Source organism: Somniosus microcephalus, chromosome 10, assembly GCF_052327205.1.
Source record: "Somniosus microcephalus isolate GS21.2 chromosome 10, FLI_Smic_1.0, whole genome shotgun sequence".
Taxonomy (NCBI): Eukaryota; Metazoa; Chordata; class Chondrichthyes; order Squaliformes; family Somniosidae; genus Somniosus; species Somniosus microcephalus.
In genome coordinates, this window is record NC_140996.1 from 150,379,757 (window position 1) to 150,392,178 (window position 12,422).

A 12,422-nucleotide genomic window follows, 5' to 3' on the forward strand; every position below is an offset into this window, starting at 1 on the left:
GCCCCATCAAACCCTCCCATGGCAGGTACAGCACGGGGTTAGATTCAGAGTAAAACACCCTCTACACTGTCCCATCAAACACTCCCAAGGTAGGTACAGCACGGGTTAGATACAGAGTGAAGCTCCCACTTCACTTTCCCGTCAAACACATCCAGGGCAGGGTCAGCACGGGTTAGATACAGAGTAAAGCTCCCTCGACACTGTCCCATCAAACACTCCCAGGGCAGGTACAGCATGGGTTAGATACAGAGTAAAACTCCTTCTAAACAGTCCTGTCAAACACCCAGGGCAGGTACAGCACCGGGTAAGATACTGAGTAAAATTCCTCTACACTGACCCATCAAACACTCCTAGATCAGGCACAGCACAGGTCAGATACAGAGTAAAGCTTCTTCTAAACTGTCCCATCAAACAATCTCAGTGCAGGTACAGCACGGTTTATATACAGAGTAAAGCTCCCTCTACACTGTCCCATCAAACACTCCCAGGGCAGGTACAACACAGGTTATATACAGAGTAAAGCTCCCTCTACACTGACCCATCAAACACTCAAAGGGCATGTATAGCACAGAATTGATACAGAGTCAAGTTTCTTCTGAACAGTCCCATGAAACACTTCCGGGGGTGGTATAGCACAGGTTAGAAACAGAGTAAAGCTCCCTCTACACTGTCCCATCAAACACTCAGGGCAGGTACAGCACGGGTTAGATGCAGAGTAAGGCTCCTTGTACACTCTCCCATCAAACACTCCCAAGGCAGATACAGCACAGATTAGATACATAGTAAATCTCCCTCTACACTTTCCCATCAAGCACACCCAGGGCAGCTTCAGCACCGATTAAATACAGAGTAAATCTCACTCTACACAATCCCGTCAAACACATCCAGGGCAGGAACAGCATGGGTTAAATAAAGAGTAATGCTGCCTCTACACTGACCCATCAAACACTCCCAGGGCAGGTACAGCATGGGTTAGATACAGAGTGAAGCAGCCTCTACACTGTCCTATCAAACACTCCCAGGGCAGGTACAGCATGGGTTAGATACAGAGTAAAACTCCTTCTAAACTGTCCCGTCAAACACTCCCAGGGCAGGTGCAGCACGTGTTAGATTGTAAAGGAATGAGCCATACCTATTCAGAAAAATGCACCATTCTATGTAAAGAATTCTGACTTTATTAAAACATGACAAACTGGATTTAATAATCTAAAAACCCTCAACGACACAAAGCTATAAACAGAATATAGGCTTTTGAGATAAGATGAGTTGTTAACACAAAGCTGTAAACACCATACAGGCTTTTGAAATGGGAATCGGTTGTTGACACTGAAACAATGGCCCTATTGAAGCAAAGGGTTGGAACTTCCAGAAAGTCTGAGCTTTGGGAAGAACACAATACCATAACCCAGTTAAATTGTTTTAAACCAACACTTCGTAAACAGGCACATGAAAGAGCACAATGGTATAATGTCCGCGTGTCATAAACCAACACTTCGGGAAACAGAAACACAGAACATTAAGGAACCATATGCCTTCATAAATATGATATCAAATGAAAGACAGGAGACATAAATCTGTAATATAACCAACTGAGGTGGCTAGGAAGACAATCAAGTACTCGGTTGAAGTGTTTTTAATTTACATGTTGTAAAAGATACAAACAGAAGACTTTGGAAATATGACATCAATAGATGCACCAAGTAATCACATGGTTTTTGTATTGAACTTGGAACACATAGGAGATGCAAAGTCTGATTACAACCAACTAAGGTGATTTAAGAATTGAATAGAACTCTTCGTAAAGATGGCAACAAATAAAAAACTACAATTACATTGCCTTTATGATAAGTTTTGAACACCGACACAACAGACAGAATTCTGCAAGCTAACAGCTAAATTGACAGTAAGAATAGAAAGGAGTCAACAGAAAGATGACTAGAGATAATTAGCTTACATCAGCAGAAAACATCAAAGAATACACCACTGAAAAAACAGTATAAAATATAGAACTTTCAAATAGGAAGACAGAATTTGTTGGAAGGGGCAAAGTGATTCTCAACTTCAGAGACAGGCTTTAAAAGCCTACAACCCTTTGAGTCTCAGGTAATCAAAGGTATTTGATTTTGGTGGATATCCTGGATTAGAAATAAGTAAGAAATGTAAAAATGTAACGAAGTTAAGAGTTGAGAATAAGGATCTCTGAAAATAAGAATTGTAAGCTATTTGTAGTTTGAACTGTTAAAGTTGCGATTGACTCACCAGCTGTTAACTACATGTCGGTTCTTTAATGAATCTATATATTTTTAGAACCTCTGTATCAAACTCGCAAACTCAATCTCTGTACACTCTTTGGTGAGGATTTGCAGAATTCTGGGGGAGTTTTCCGGACCCTCATAATACCCTGAAGGTTACAGTCTAGTTAAACTTATTAAAAGCGCTATATGGAGGATGGTAACATCTTCAAGTCATTCCTTTCATTTAGGGAGAGATAGTCTGGACCTTTGGACCCAATTAAGCATCTTATAGGATTCGTTTATCTCTAACTTTAGTTGAAGGTGAACGTCTGGGGAATACGCCTGATCTGGATAGCCCAAAAAGGGCTAGGACTAGTAATTATCCCTTCAAGGTACAGAGCTAAATTCCCTCTACACTGTCCCATGAAACACTCCCAGGGCAGGTAGAGCTTTGGTTAGGTACAGAGTAAAGCACCCTCTACACTGCCCAATCAATCACTGCCAGGGCAGGTACAGCACGGGGTTAGATACAGAGTAAAACTCCCACTACACTGCTTCATCAAACACTCCCAGAGCAGGTACAGCACAGCTTAGATACAGAGTAAAGCTTCTTCTAAACTGTCCCATCAAATACTTCCAGGATAGGTACAGCACAGGTTAGATACAGAATAAAGCTCCCTCTACACTGTCCTATCAAACACTCTCAGGGCAGGTACAGCACGGTTGAAATTTAGACTAAAGCTCCCTCTACACTTCCAATCAAACACTCCCAGGGCAGGTACAGCACGGGGTTAGATATAGAATAAAGCTCCCTCTACAGTATCCCATCAAACACACCTCTGGGCAGGTACAGCATGGGTTAGACACAGAGTAATGCTCCCTCTACACTGTCCCATCAAACACTCCCAGGGCAGATATAGCAAGGTTTAGATACAGAGTAAAGCTCGCTCTACACTGCCCCATCAAACATTCCCAGGGCAGGTACAGCACGGATTTGATACAGTGTCAAGCTTCTTCTAAACAGTCCCAACAAACACTTCCGGGGTAGGTATAGCCCAGGTTAGATACAGAGTAAAGCTCCCTCTACAGTTTCCCATCAAACACTCTCAGGACAGGTACAGCACAGGTTAGATACAGAGTAAAGCTCCCTCTACACTTTTCCATCAAACAATCCCAGCGCAGGTACAGCACGGGTGAGATACAGAATGTGATGAAATATTTCCATTCATCAATGCCTGTGACTGAGATCGGTTTCAGTGTCATTTCCCTTCCCCCAGACCTCATTGTATTGTGTACTGGAATGTGCTGTATTGTATACTGGAATGTGCTGGAATGTGCTGTGTGTAGGGCTCCGCCCATACCTGGCCCCGTTTGTAAGCTAGCTTCAGTCTAGCCCCAATCTCCAGAAGGACGACATCTCTCTCGCTTACGTGTTTAGTTCTAAGTTAGTAAAAGCCTTGTTTTGTTCTGCTACCTTCGAGTCTCGGAATTATTGAGGCACATCACAGATTAAATCTCCCTCTACACTGTCTCATCAAACACATCTCCGGGCAGGTACAGCATGGGTTAGACACAGAGTAATGCTCCCTCTACACTGTTCCATCAAACACTTCCGGGGCAGGTACAGCACAGGTTAGATACAGTGTAAAGCCTGGGTATGGGGCTCTGCTCTGCCCAATTGCAGGGGTCTTTAGTGCCTGTTCATGTATTGGGCCTCGGTCTCCTTTATACCCTTGCAGCTTATGTTAGCCTGCAGGTTGGGTGTCACTAAACACCCTCTAAGGAGATAGAGAACAACAGCTTATAGAGGAGGACTAAAATACGGTGGCGACCCGCACAGTTTATACCTAATCTGTGGGGTACTCCTGAGCCCAAGTGCTCCTGGAGTCCTCTCTCTTTTCCCTAGTCTGCTGTTTCCTTGTTTGGCGGATTCGAAGCGCCCTAATGCCCCTATCTGGTTCTAACTCCAGAATTTGGGTGGAGAACGATGCACTTTAAATAGACACTCGGAGACAAGTAGTCCTTGGAAAAAGAACAGGTGACAACCAATTTTATTTGCCAAGGTAAGTTCTACCACAAACGTAATAAACACACACACACATTTATAACTATAAATAAAATATGAGAGAGAACGGACACAATGAGAATGTTTACACAGTTTTATCTTTACCAAGTCCAATCCCACCAACCCACTTTCCTACCTAAACTAGACTGACAGTTGCAGGCCCTTGGATTATACTCACAGCCTCCTCCCTTGACAGATGGAATTTTGAGTGCGGTTGTTGGGTTGTTGTTGTTGCTGTCGTCGTTGGAATTCGACCTGTGCCTTGGGGTTCGCCATACCCCGAACCTCGGAGAGGACCTTGCTGCGTCTGGTCTGCGTTTTGTTGATTGCGCTTTCGGTCGGTTGTCGTTGGTTGCTTTGTGCTTGATGGAAAAGTTTCCCGAAATGACTGGAGTGAATGCCGTCTTCCACAGCCACTTCGGTCGTTGGTGTTTTCTTGTCGAGGTCCCCGGAACGGGAGTCAGTATACGGTACAGCTCCTTGCGGCGATGTTGCGCCGTCTGGTAGTGGAGTAAACTTTCAGTATACCGATTGAGCCTGGGGCCTGATGGTGGATCTTCTCCTCAGCGCGGTTGGAGTTCTTTAGATGTTAGTTCGCCCCAGCTCGTCCCTCCCGGGCTCGTCTTTTCCCTCAGTGTCTTAACTCGCTCTCCTGTTCGTTCTTCTGGTAATAGTTCTCTCTCAGCATTGGTCCTTCTTGTGTTCCATATTTATACAGGTAGGTGTGAGGACAGGCATATTGTTTTGAGTGCACATCAGCTCCTCCAAGTCTGCTGCCCCATTTTGTCAGTCCTGGGACTTGATTAGTTTGGGCCACCTCTTAACTGTAGTGATCCCAAGACTATTGTCCCTAGTCCGAGTTGATTAAGGTGATGATGGCTTGTATTCATAGCCCGATTAGGGGTGAGTCACATATTCAAACCCGGACCGGGTGGTCCCCATTGGCCGGGGGTTTCCTCGCTTCAGGTCTGACTCGGTCCCCTGATTGGCCTTTGAGAATGCACTCTGCTTCGATTGGCCGACATCTATGGCTCGCCTCTGAGCCACAGTCCCCTGTATTCGGATGTCCCAGGCATATCCCAGCCTGCTTGTCGGGACCTCTGCCTTGGCCGAAAATGTTGGTTTTAAACTGTATAGGGCAATCCAATTTTTGGTAAAACGTGGTTGTGAATTTTCGAACCCTACAAAAGCTCCCTCTACACTGTTCGATCAAACACTCTCACGGCAGGTACAGCATGGTTTAGATACAGAGTAAAGCTCCCTCGACACTTTCCCATCAAACACTCCCAGGGCAGGTACAGCACAGGCAAGATACAGAGTAAAGCTCCCTCTACACTTTTCCATCAAACAATCCCAGGGCAGGTACAGCATGGGTTAGACATAGAGTAACGCTCTCTCTACACTGTCCCATCAAACACTCCCAGGGCAGGTAGAGCATGAGTTAGATACAGGGTAAAGCTCCCTCTACACTTTTCCATCAAACACACATCCGGGCAGGTACAGCATGGGTTAGATACAGAGTAATACTCCTTCTAAACTGTCCCGGCAAACACACCCAGGGCAGATACAGCACGGCTTAGATAGAGAGCTAAATTCCCTCTGCACTGTCCCATCAAACACTCCCAGGGCAGGTACAGCATGGGTTAGATATAGAATAAAGCTCCCTCTACACTGTCCTATCAAACACTCGCAGGGCAGGTACAGCACGGGTGAGATTCAGACTAATGCTCCCTCTACACTGTCCAATCAAACACTCCCAGGGCAGGTACAGCAGGGGTTAGATATAGAGTAAACTCCCTGTTCCGTCCGTGTACAATAAGATACAGACTGCGGAGAATGGTACAACAGGTGTTTACTCAACGTGGCTCACACTGCAACTGATCTGTACAGATTACTACTCAGTGCTATATACAGGTGTGGTCACTGCCGGTACTGCAGTATACATGAGCTGTAAAACATAGTTCCCCCCCTTAAAGGTATATACATTACAATTCCTCCCCTTTTAGATTAACAGTACCATAACACTCATTTAACAATTAAATATCAAACTAATTACAATTAACACTTTTAACATGCAACATTAGCTGAAAATAGTCTATTTATATATTCAGTCTTTGGGGAGGCTTCCTGATCCTTTCTGGATAGCGCCTTTCCCGAGTGTCTTGCTCTTGGTGCGGAGGCGATTCTGGCCCCCTGTCGTCGGTTGGTTCATCAGCTTCCGATGCTATTGTTTCTGGGGTAGATGCGACCTGTACGTTGGGTTCATCACCAGGTACGTATGGGCGAGGCATGGGGTTGACTTGTTCCTGTGACTCTAGGATCTGGTCAGCATGGCGTCTCACGATGCTCTCCCCAACGTCCACTGTGTACATTAGTGGGCCCTGCCGTGTGCATATCGTTCCTGGCTGCCATTTTTCTGTTCGGTAGTCGCGGGCCAAGACTGGTTGTCCTACATTGAAGCTCCTTGTTGGCTTCACATGGATGTGCTGGAATTGCTTACTCTCAACATCTCTTCGTACATTTGGTCTGAGCAAATCCAGGCGAGATCTTAACCTTTGGTTAAAGAACATCATGGCTGGGGCCTGGTTGGTGACTGCATGTGTCGCAATCCGGTAGGCGAACAGGAAATTGTCCACCTTATGCTGCAGCAGAATGTTGTCATTGTACATAGCCTTTATTGCCTTCTTAAAGGTTTGTACGAACCTCTCAGCCAATCCATTTGTGGCTGGATGATACGGGGCGGATGTGTAATGCCTTACCCCATTCTTTTTCAAGAACCTCCGGAACTCTTCGGACACAAACTGTGGTCCGTTGTCGGAGCAAATCTGTTCTGGCAAGCCATTCCTGGCAAAAATGATCCGTAGGACTGCAATAGTTTTCTCTGTGGTGGTGGAGGACATTTTGATGACATCAGGCCATTTCGAGTGCGCATCCACGGCTATTAAAAACATTGAGTCCATGAATGGACTAGCAAAATAAATATGCACCCGTTGCCATGGAGATGAGGGCCACTCCCATGGGTGTAGAGGGGCCTGTGGTGGTGCATTTTGGACTTTCTGGCATCCTGAGCAGTTCTTGGTCAGGTCCTCGATTTGCTGATCGATCCCCGGCCACCACACATAAGCCCTGGCTAGGCTTTCCATTTTTACCCCTCCCAGATGACCCTCATGAAGCTCATTGAGCACTCTATCCCTTAACTTGGGTGGAATTACCACTCGGGATCCACACATCAAGGCCCCCCGGCACACTGACAGCTGTTCTCTCCTTGTCGAGAATGCTGGCAACAGTGAGTCGCCATGTGCTGGCCATCCCTTCACCGTCAAATCATATACCCGAGACAGTGTCGGGTCATTTCGGGTTTCCTTTTCGATACAAGTGTTAGTTACTGGTAGGTATTCAAATATAGTCGAATGGAATATTTCGACAGGATCCACTGCTGGTGCTTCCTCCGCAGTAGGCAATGGCAGGCGTGATAGCCCATCAGCATTTCCATGCTGTTTTGTGCCCTTATATTCAATCTCCTAGTGGTGCGCCCCTAGAAAAAGTGACCATCTTTGTAGTCGTTGCGCAGTCATCACCGGAATGCCCTTCTTTGGATTAAAAATGGAGACAAGAGGCTGGTGGTCAGTCAGCAAGGTGAACTTCTGCCCGTGCAGATAGTGATTGAGCTTTTTCACTCCCCACACTAGGCTGAGGGCCTCCCTGTCAATCTGGGCGTAGTTACGCTCGGCTGAGGTTAGTGATCGTGACGCAAAGGCTATTGGCCTCTCTGAGCCGTCCGAGAATTTGTGCAACAGCACCGCTCCAATGCCGTAGGGTGATGCATCACATGCCAACCGAATTGGTAATGCCGGGTTGTAATGGGCCAATACCTCTTTCGATGTGATTAGTGTTTTGCTCTTCTGGAAAGCTCGTCTACATTCGTCACTCCACTTCCATGGCACCCCAGTTTGCAGTAGGGTGTTCAGTGGGTGTAGTATTGTAGACAAATTTGGCAAGAACTTATGATAGTAGTTTACCAGCCCGAGGAACGACCTCAGTTGTGACACATTTTCTGGTGCTGGAGCCTTGACTACTGCCTCAATCTTCTCTGGGGACTTATGTAACCCCTCTTTATCGATAACGTGGCCACAATACGAGATCTGTTTTCTAAAAAACTCGCATTTGGGGCGGTTAGCTCGGAGCCCATATTCCTGCAATCTAGTGACCACCTGCTCCAGGTTGGCAAGGTGATCACTGTCATTTTCGCCCGTGACCAGGATGTCGTCCAAATAACACTGGGTCCCTGGGATCCCTTGCAGGACTTGTTCCATTGCCCTCTGCCAAATAGCCGGAGCTGATGTTACCCCGAATACCAGCCGGTTGTATTGGTAGAGACCTTTATGGGTGTTGATTGTGAGGTATATTTTTTGATGCTTCTTCTACCTCCCTTTGCAGATACGCCTGGGCCAGATCAATCTTAGTGAAGCGTTTCCCTCCAGATAGCGAGGTGAAAATATCTTCAATCCGCGGAAGTGGATATTGTACGGTGTGAATGACCGGGTTCACTGTTACCTTAAAGTCCCCACAGATGTGAACCTTCCTTGGTTCCCCAGGCATGCTGCTCAACGACTTTTTCATCACAGGGACGATGGGTGTAGCCCACTAGCTCCAGTCTACCTTGGACAGTACACCTGAACATTCCAGACTCTCCAGCTCTGCTTCGACGGCTGGGTGGATCGCAAAAAAGTTTGGGCTTGCGTTTTCTCCAATTTTAATCGTCGCTGTCATGCCTTTTAGTGTTCCGGGTCCTTGCTGGAACACTTCTTTCGCATCAGTTAGGATCTTTGACAGTCGCCCAGGTGTGACGTCGTCATCCTTTTTGTCAGCCACAGTCAGTGCCTGTATGGAATGCCAATCCAGTTGTATTTTCCGGATCCATTCACTTCCCAGTAATGGTGGTCCTCCATCTTGCAATACATACAGGTCTAGTTTTGGTGTTTCTTTACCGTTATATATAACGGTCACCCTTATTTTTCCTTTGGGGTAGACTTTTTGCCCCGTGTACGTCTTCAAAATAATTTTTGTGTCCCTCAAGGGTATGTGTGAGAATAGCCGCTCGTAGTCCCGTCGGTGTATGACTGTTAGGGCTGATCCTGTGTCCAATTCCATCTTTACCTGGACTCCTGCTAACTTGAGAGTGACCCAAATGGTTCGGTGATCCTCCATTGTGACCACATTATGTAGTTTCAGACAACTCAGTTCCCTGCTTTCGGAGTCATTATCACTCTTTTGTTCGTCTGAACTATTCTCCGTCATCTTATGTACCTTCTTGTACTTTCCTTTGGTAGGTTTCTTATTGCTGGTTTTCTTTCCCGACCTTCAGGGTTTAGGTGTCCACACTTTGTCTTTGAACCAGCAATCATTCTGGTCGTGTGTTGTTCTGCCGCAGCGATAGCACTTCTCTGTTCCATATGACATTTCGTTTGTGCCATATTCTTGCGGTCTCTGTTGTATCTCTGCAGCGCCCCGTGCTGCTGCTTCATATGATACCGCAATGCTGAAAGCCTTTTCCAGCGTAAGGTCCTTTTCAGATAAAAGCCATTTCTGGGTTCCTTCACTTTGAAGCCCACACACAAACTTGTCCCTTAATGTATCTGCCAGTCCCGCTCCAAACTGGCAGTGTTTCGATAGTTTGCGCAGTTCTGTTAAATAATCAGCATTGCTTTCATCCTTATGCTGGTTCCGTTTGTGAAACTTGAATCTTTCTGCTATCAGCAGCGGTGTGGGGTTTAAATGTTCCTTTAGTATCGTTACTATGTCTTCAAAACTCTTTTCCATTGGCTTCGTTGGGGTTAATAGATTTCGTAATAAACCATACGTCTTTGCACCCGTTAAATTTAACAATACCGTCGCTTTCTTGTCATCTGACACCTCATTTGCCTTGCAATACACCTCTATTCGTTCGACATATGTAGTCCAATCTTCAACTTCATTGTCAAATGCGGTGATACTGCCACTCTTCGGCATTTTGGGTGTGGTTTAAAATGGCGCCTCCCAATGGCTTAAAATGGCGTCTCCCACGCTTTCCTTCCTCCCCCGCTGCTGCCAACACCGCTCCCGGCGGTTCTCGTGGCAATGGTGGCGCCATGTAGGTTTCGCGCGCTTCTCCTGCGCTGCTGCCAACGCCGCTCTCGGCGGTCCTCGTGGCAATGGCGGCGCCACCGGGTTTCTGCGCATCTCTCTCTCCCTCTCTCCAACGCTGCTCGGCCCTTGAACACCGGCTGCGCCCTGTGCGCTCTGCCCTCTCTCTCTCTCCCCCGTCGACGCTGCTCGGCCCTTTGCTGTGCCGCTCGGTCGGACTCTAACCCGCCGCTGTCCGGGAATGGTCTGCGCACTACCTGTTGCCAGCCCGTTTCGCTGGACCACCTTGACTGGAAAGCCAAGCCTGGCTCTCGACAGCCTCCCCCGCAATTCTCGAGTCTCTGCTGGATGACTGGGCAGTTGCCCGTGGTCGACGCCCGAGTCTCTGGCCTTGACCTCCAATCCACTGATCTCCAGGAACGAATCCCCGGGAGGTGATTCAGAGTTGCAGGTAGACTCGAACCTGCCTCGTCGCCAATGTTGCGTCCGTGTATAATAAGACACAGACTGCGGAGAATGGTACAACAGGTGTTTACTCAATGTGGCTCACACTGCAACTGATCTGTACAGATTACTACTCAGTGCTATATACAGGTGTGGTCACTGCCGGTACTGCAGTATACATGAGCTGTAAAACATAGTTCTCCCCCTTAAAGGTATATACATTACACTCCCTCTACACTGTCCCATCAAACACACCCCTGGGCAGGTACAGCATGGGTTAGACACAGAGTAATGCTCCCTCTACACTGTCCCATCAAACACTTCCAGGGCAGGTATAGCAAGGTTCAAATACAGAGAAAAGCTCCCTCTACACTGTTCCACCAAACACTCCCAGGGCAGGTGCAGCACAGGTTAGGAACAGAGTGAAGCTCTGTCTACACTGTCCCATCAAACACTCTCAGGGCAGGTGCAGCACGGTTTATATACAGTGTAAAGCTCCCTCTACACTGTCCCATAAAACACTCCCAGGGAAGGAAAGCATGGGTTATATACAGAGTAAAGCTCCCTCAACCCTGTCCCATCAAACACTCCCAGGGCAGGTACAGCATGGGTTATATACAGAGTAAAGCTCCCTCTGCACTGACCCATCAAAAACTCCCAGGGCAGGTACAGCACGGATTTGATACAGAGTGAAGCTTCTTCTAAAGAGTCCCATCAAACACTTCCGGGGGTGGTATAGCACAGGTTACATACAGAGTAAAGCTCCCTCCCATCAAACAATTTCACGGCAGGTACAGCACAGGTTAGATACAGAGTAAAGCTCCCTCTACAATGTCCCATCAAACACACCCCCCGGCAGGTACAGCATCGGTTAGACACAGAGTAACGCACCCTCTACACTGTCCCATCAAACACTCCCAGGGCAGGTACAGCACGGGTTAGATACAAGCTAATGCTCCCTCTACACTTTCACATCAAACACTCTCAGGGCAGGTACAGCATGGGTTAGATACAGAGTAAACCTCCCATTACACTGTCCTATCAAACACTCCCAGGGCAGGTACAGCATGGGTTATGTTGTGTATGTACCTTTAAGAGAATAACTGGTCTCAGACTGCAGTACCGGCAGTGACCACCCCTGTATAAAAGGCGCTAGTAAGCCTCTGTAGTTTCAGTTTCCCGATTGACTCCTTTCAGTAAAGACTTGTTTTGTTCAACTCCTGCTGTCCGTGTCTCAATCATACACGGACATAATACTAGCGACGAGCAGATACGAACTTACCTACAGTCTGCACCACCTCCTGGGATCCATTCCTGCAGCGAAGTGAGCAGAGGTCGAGGCCAGAAGGAAGAAAGAAGCAGTAGAAACGGGCGTCGGCCATGGGCATCCGCCCCTGTGTTAGCAGAGTTGAAGATTGCTGGAGAAGCTGTCGAAAGAGGGCCTGGTTCCTGTCGACGGTGCTTCAGCTAATCGGGCTGGTGACAGGTAGTACACTGATCATTCCTGGGCTGTGGCAGTCATGAACTCGAGCGGGTGGCTTGCAACGGGGCCGGGC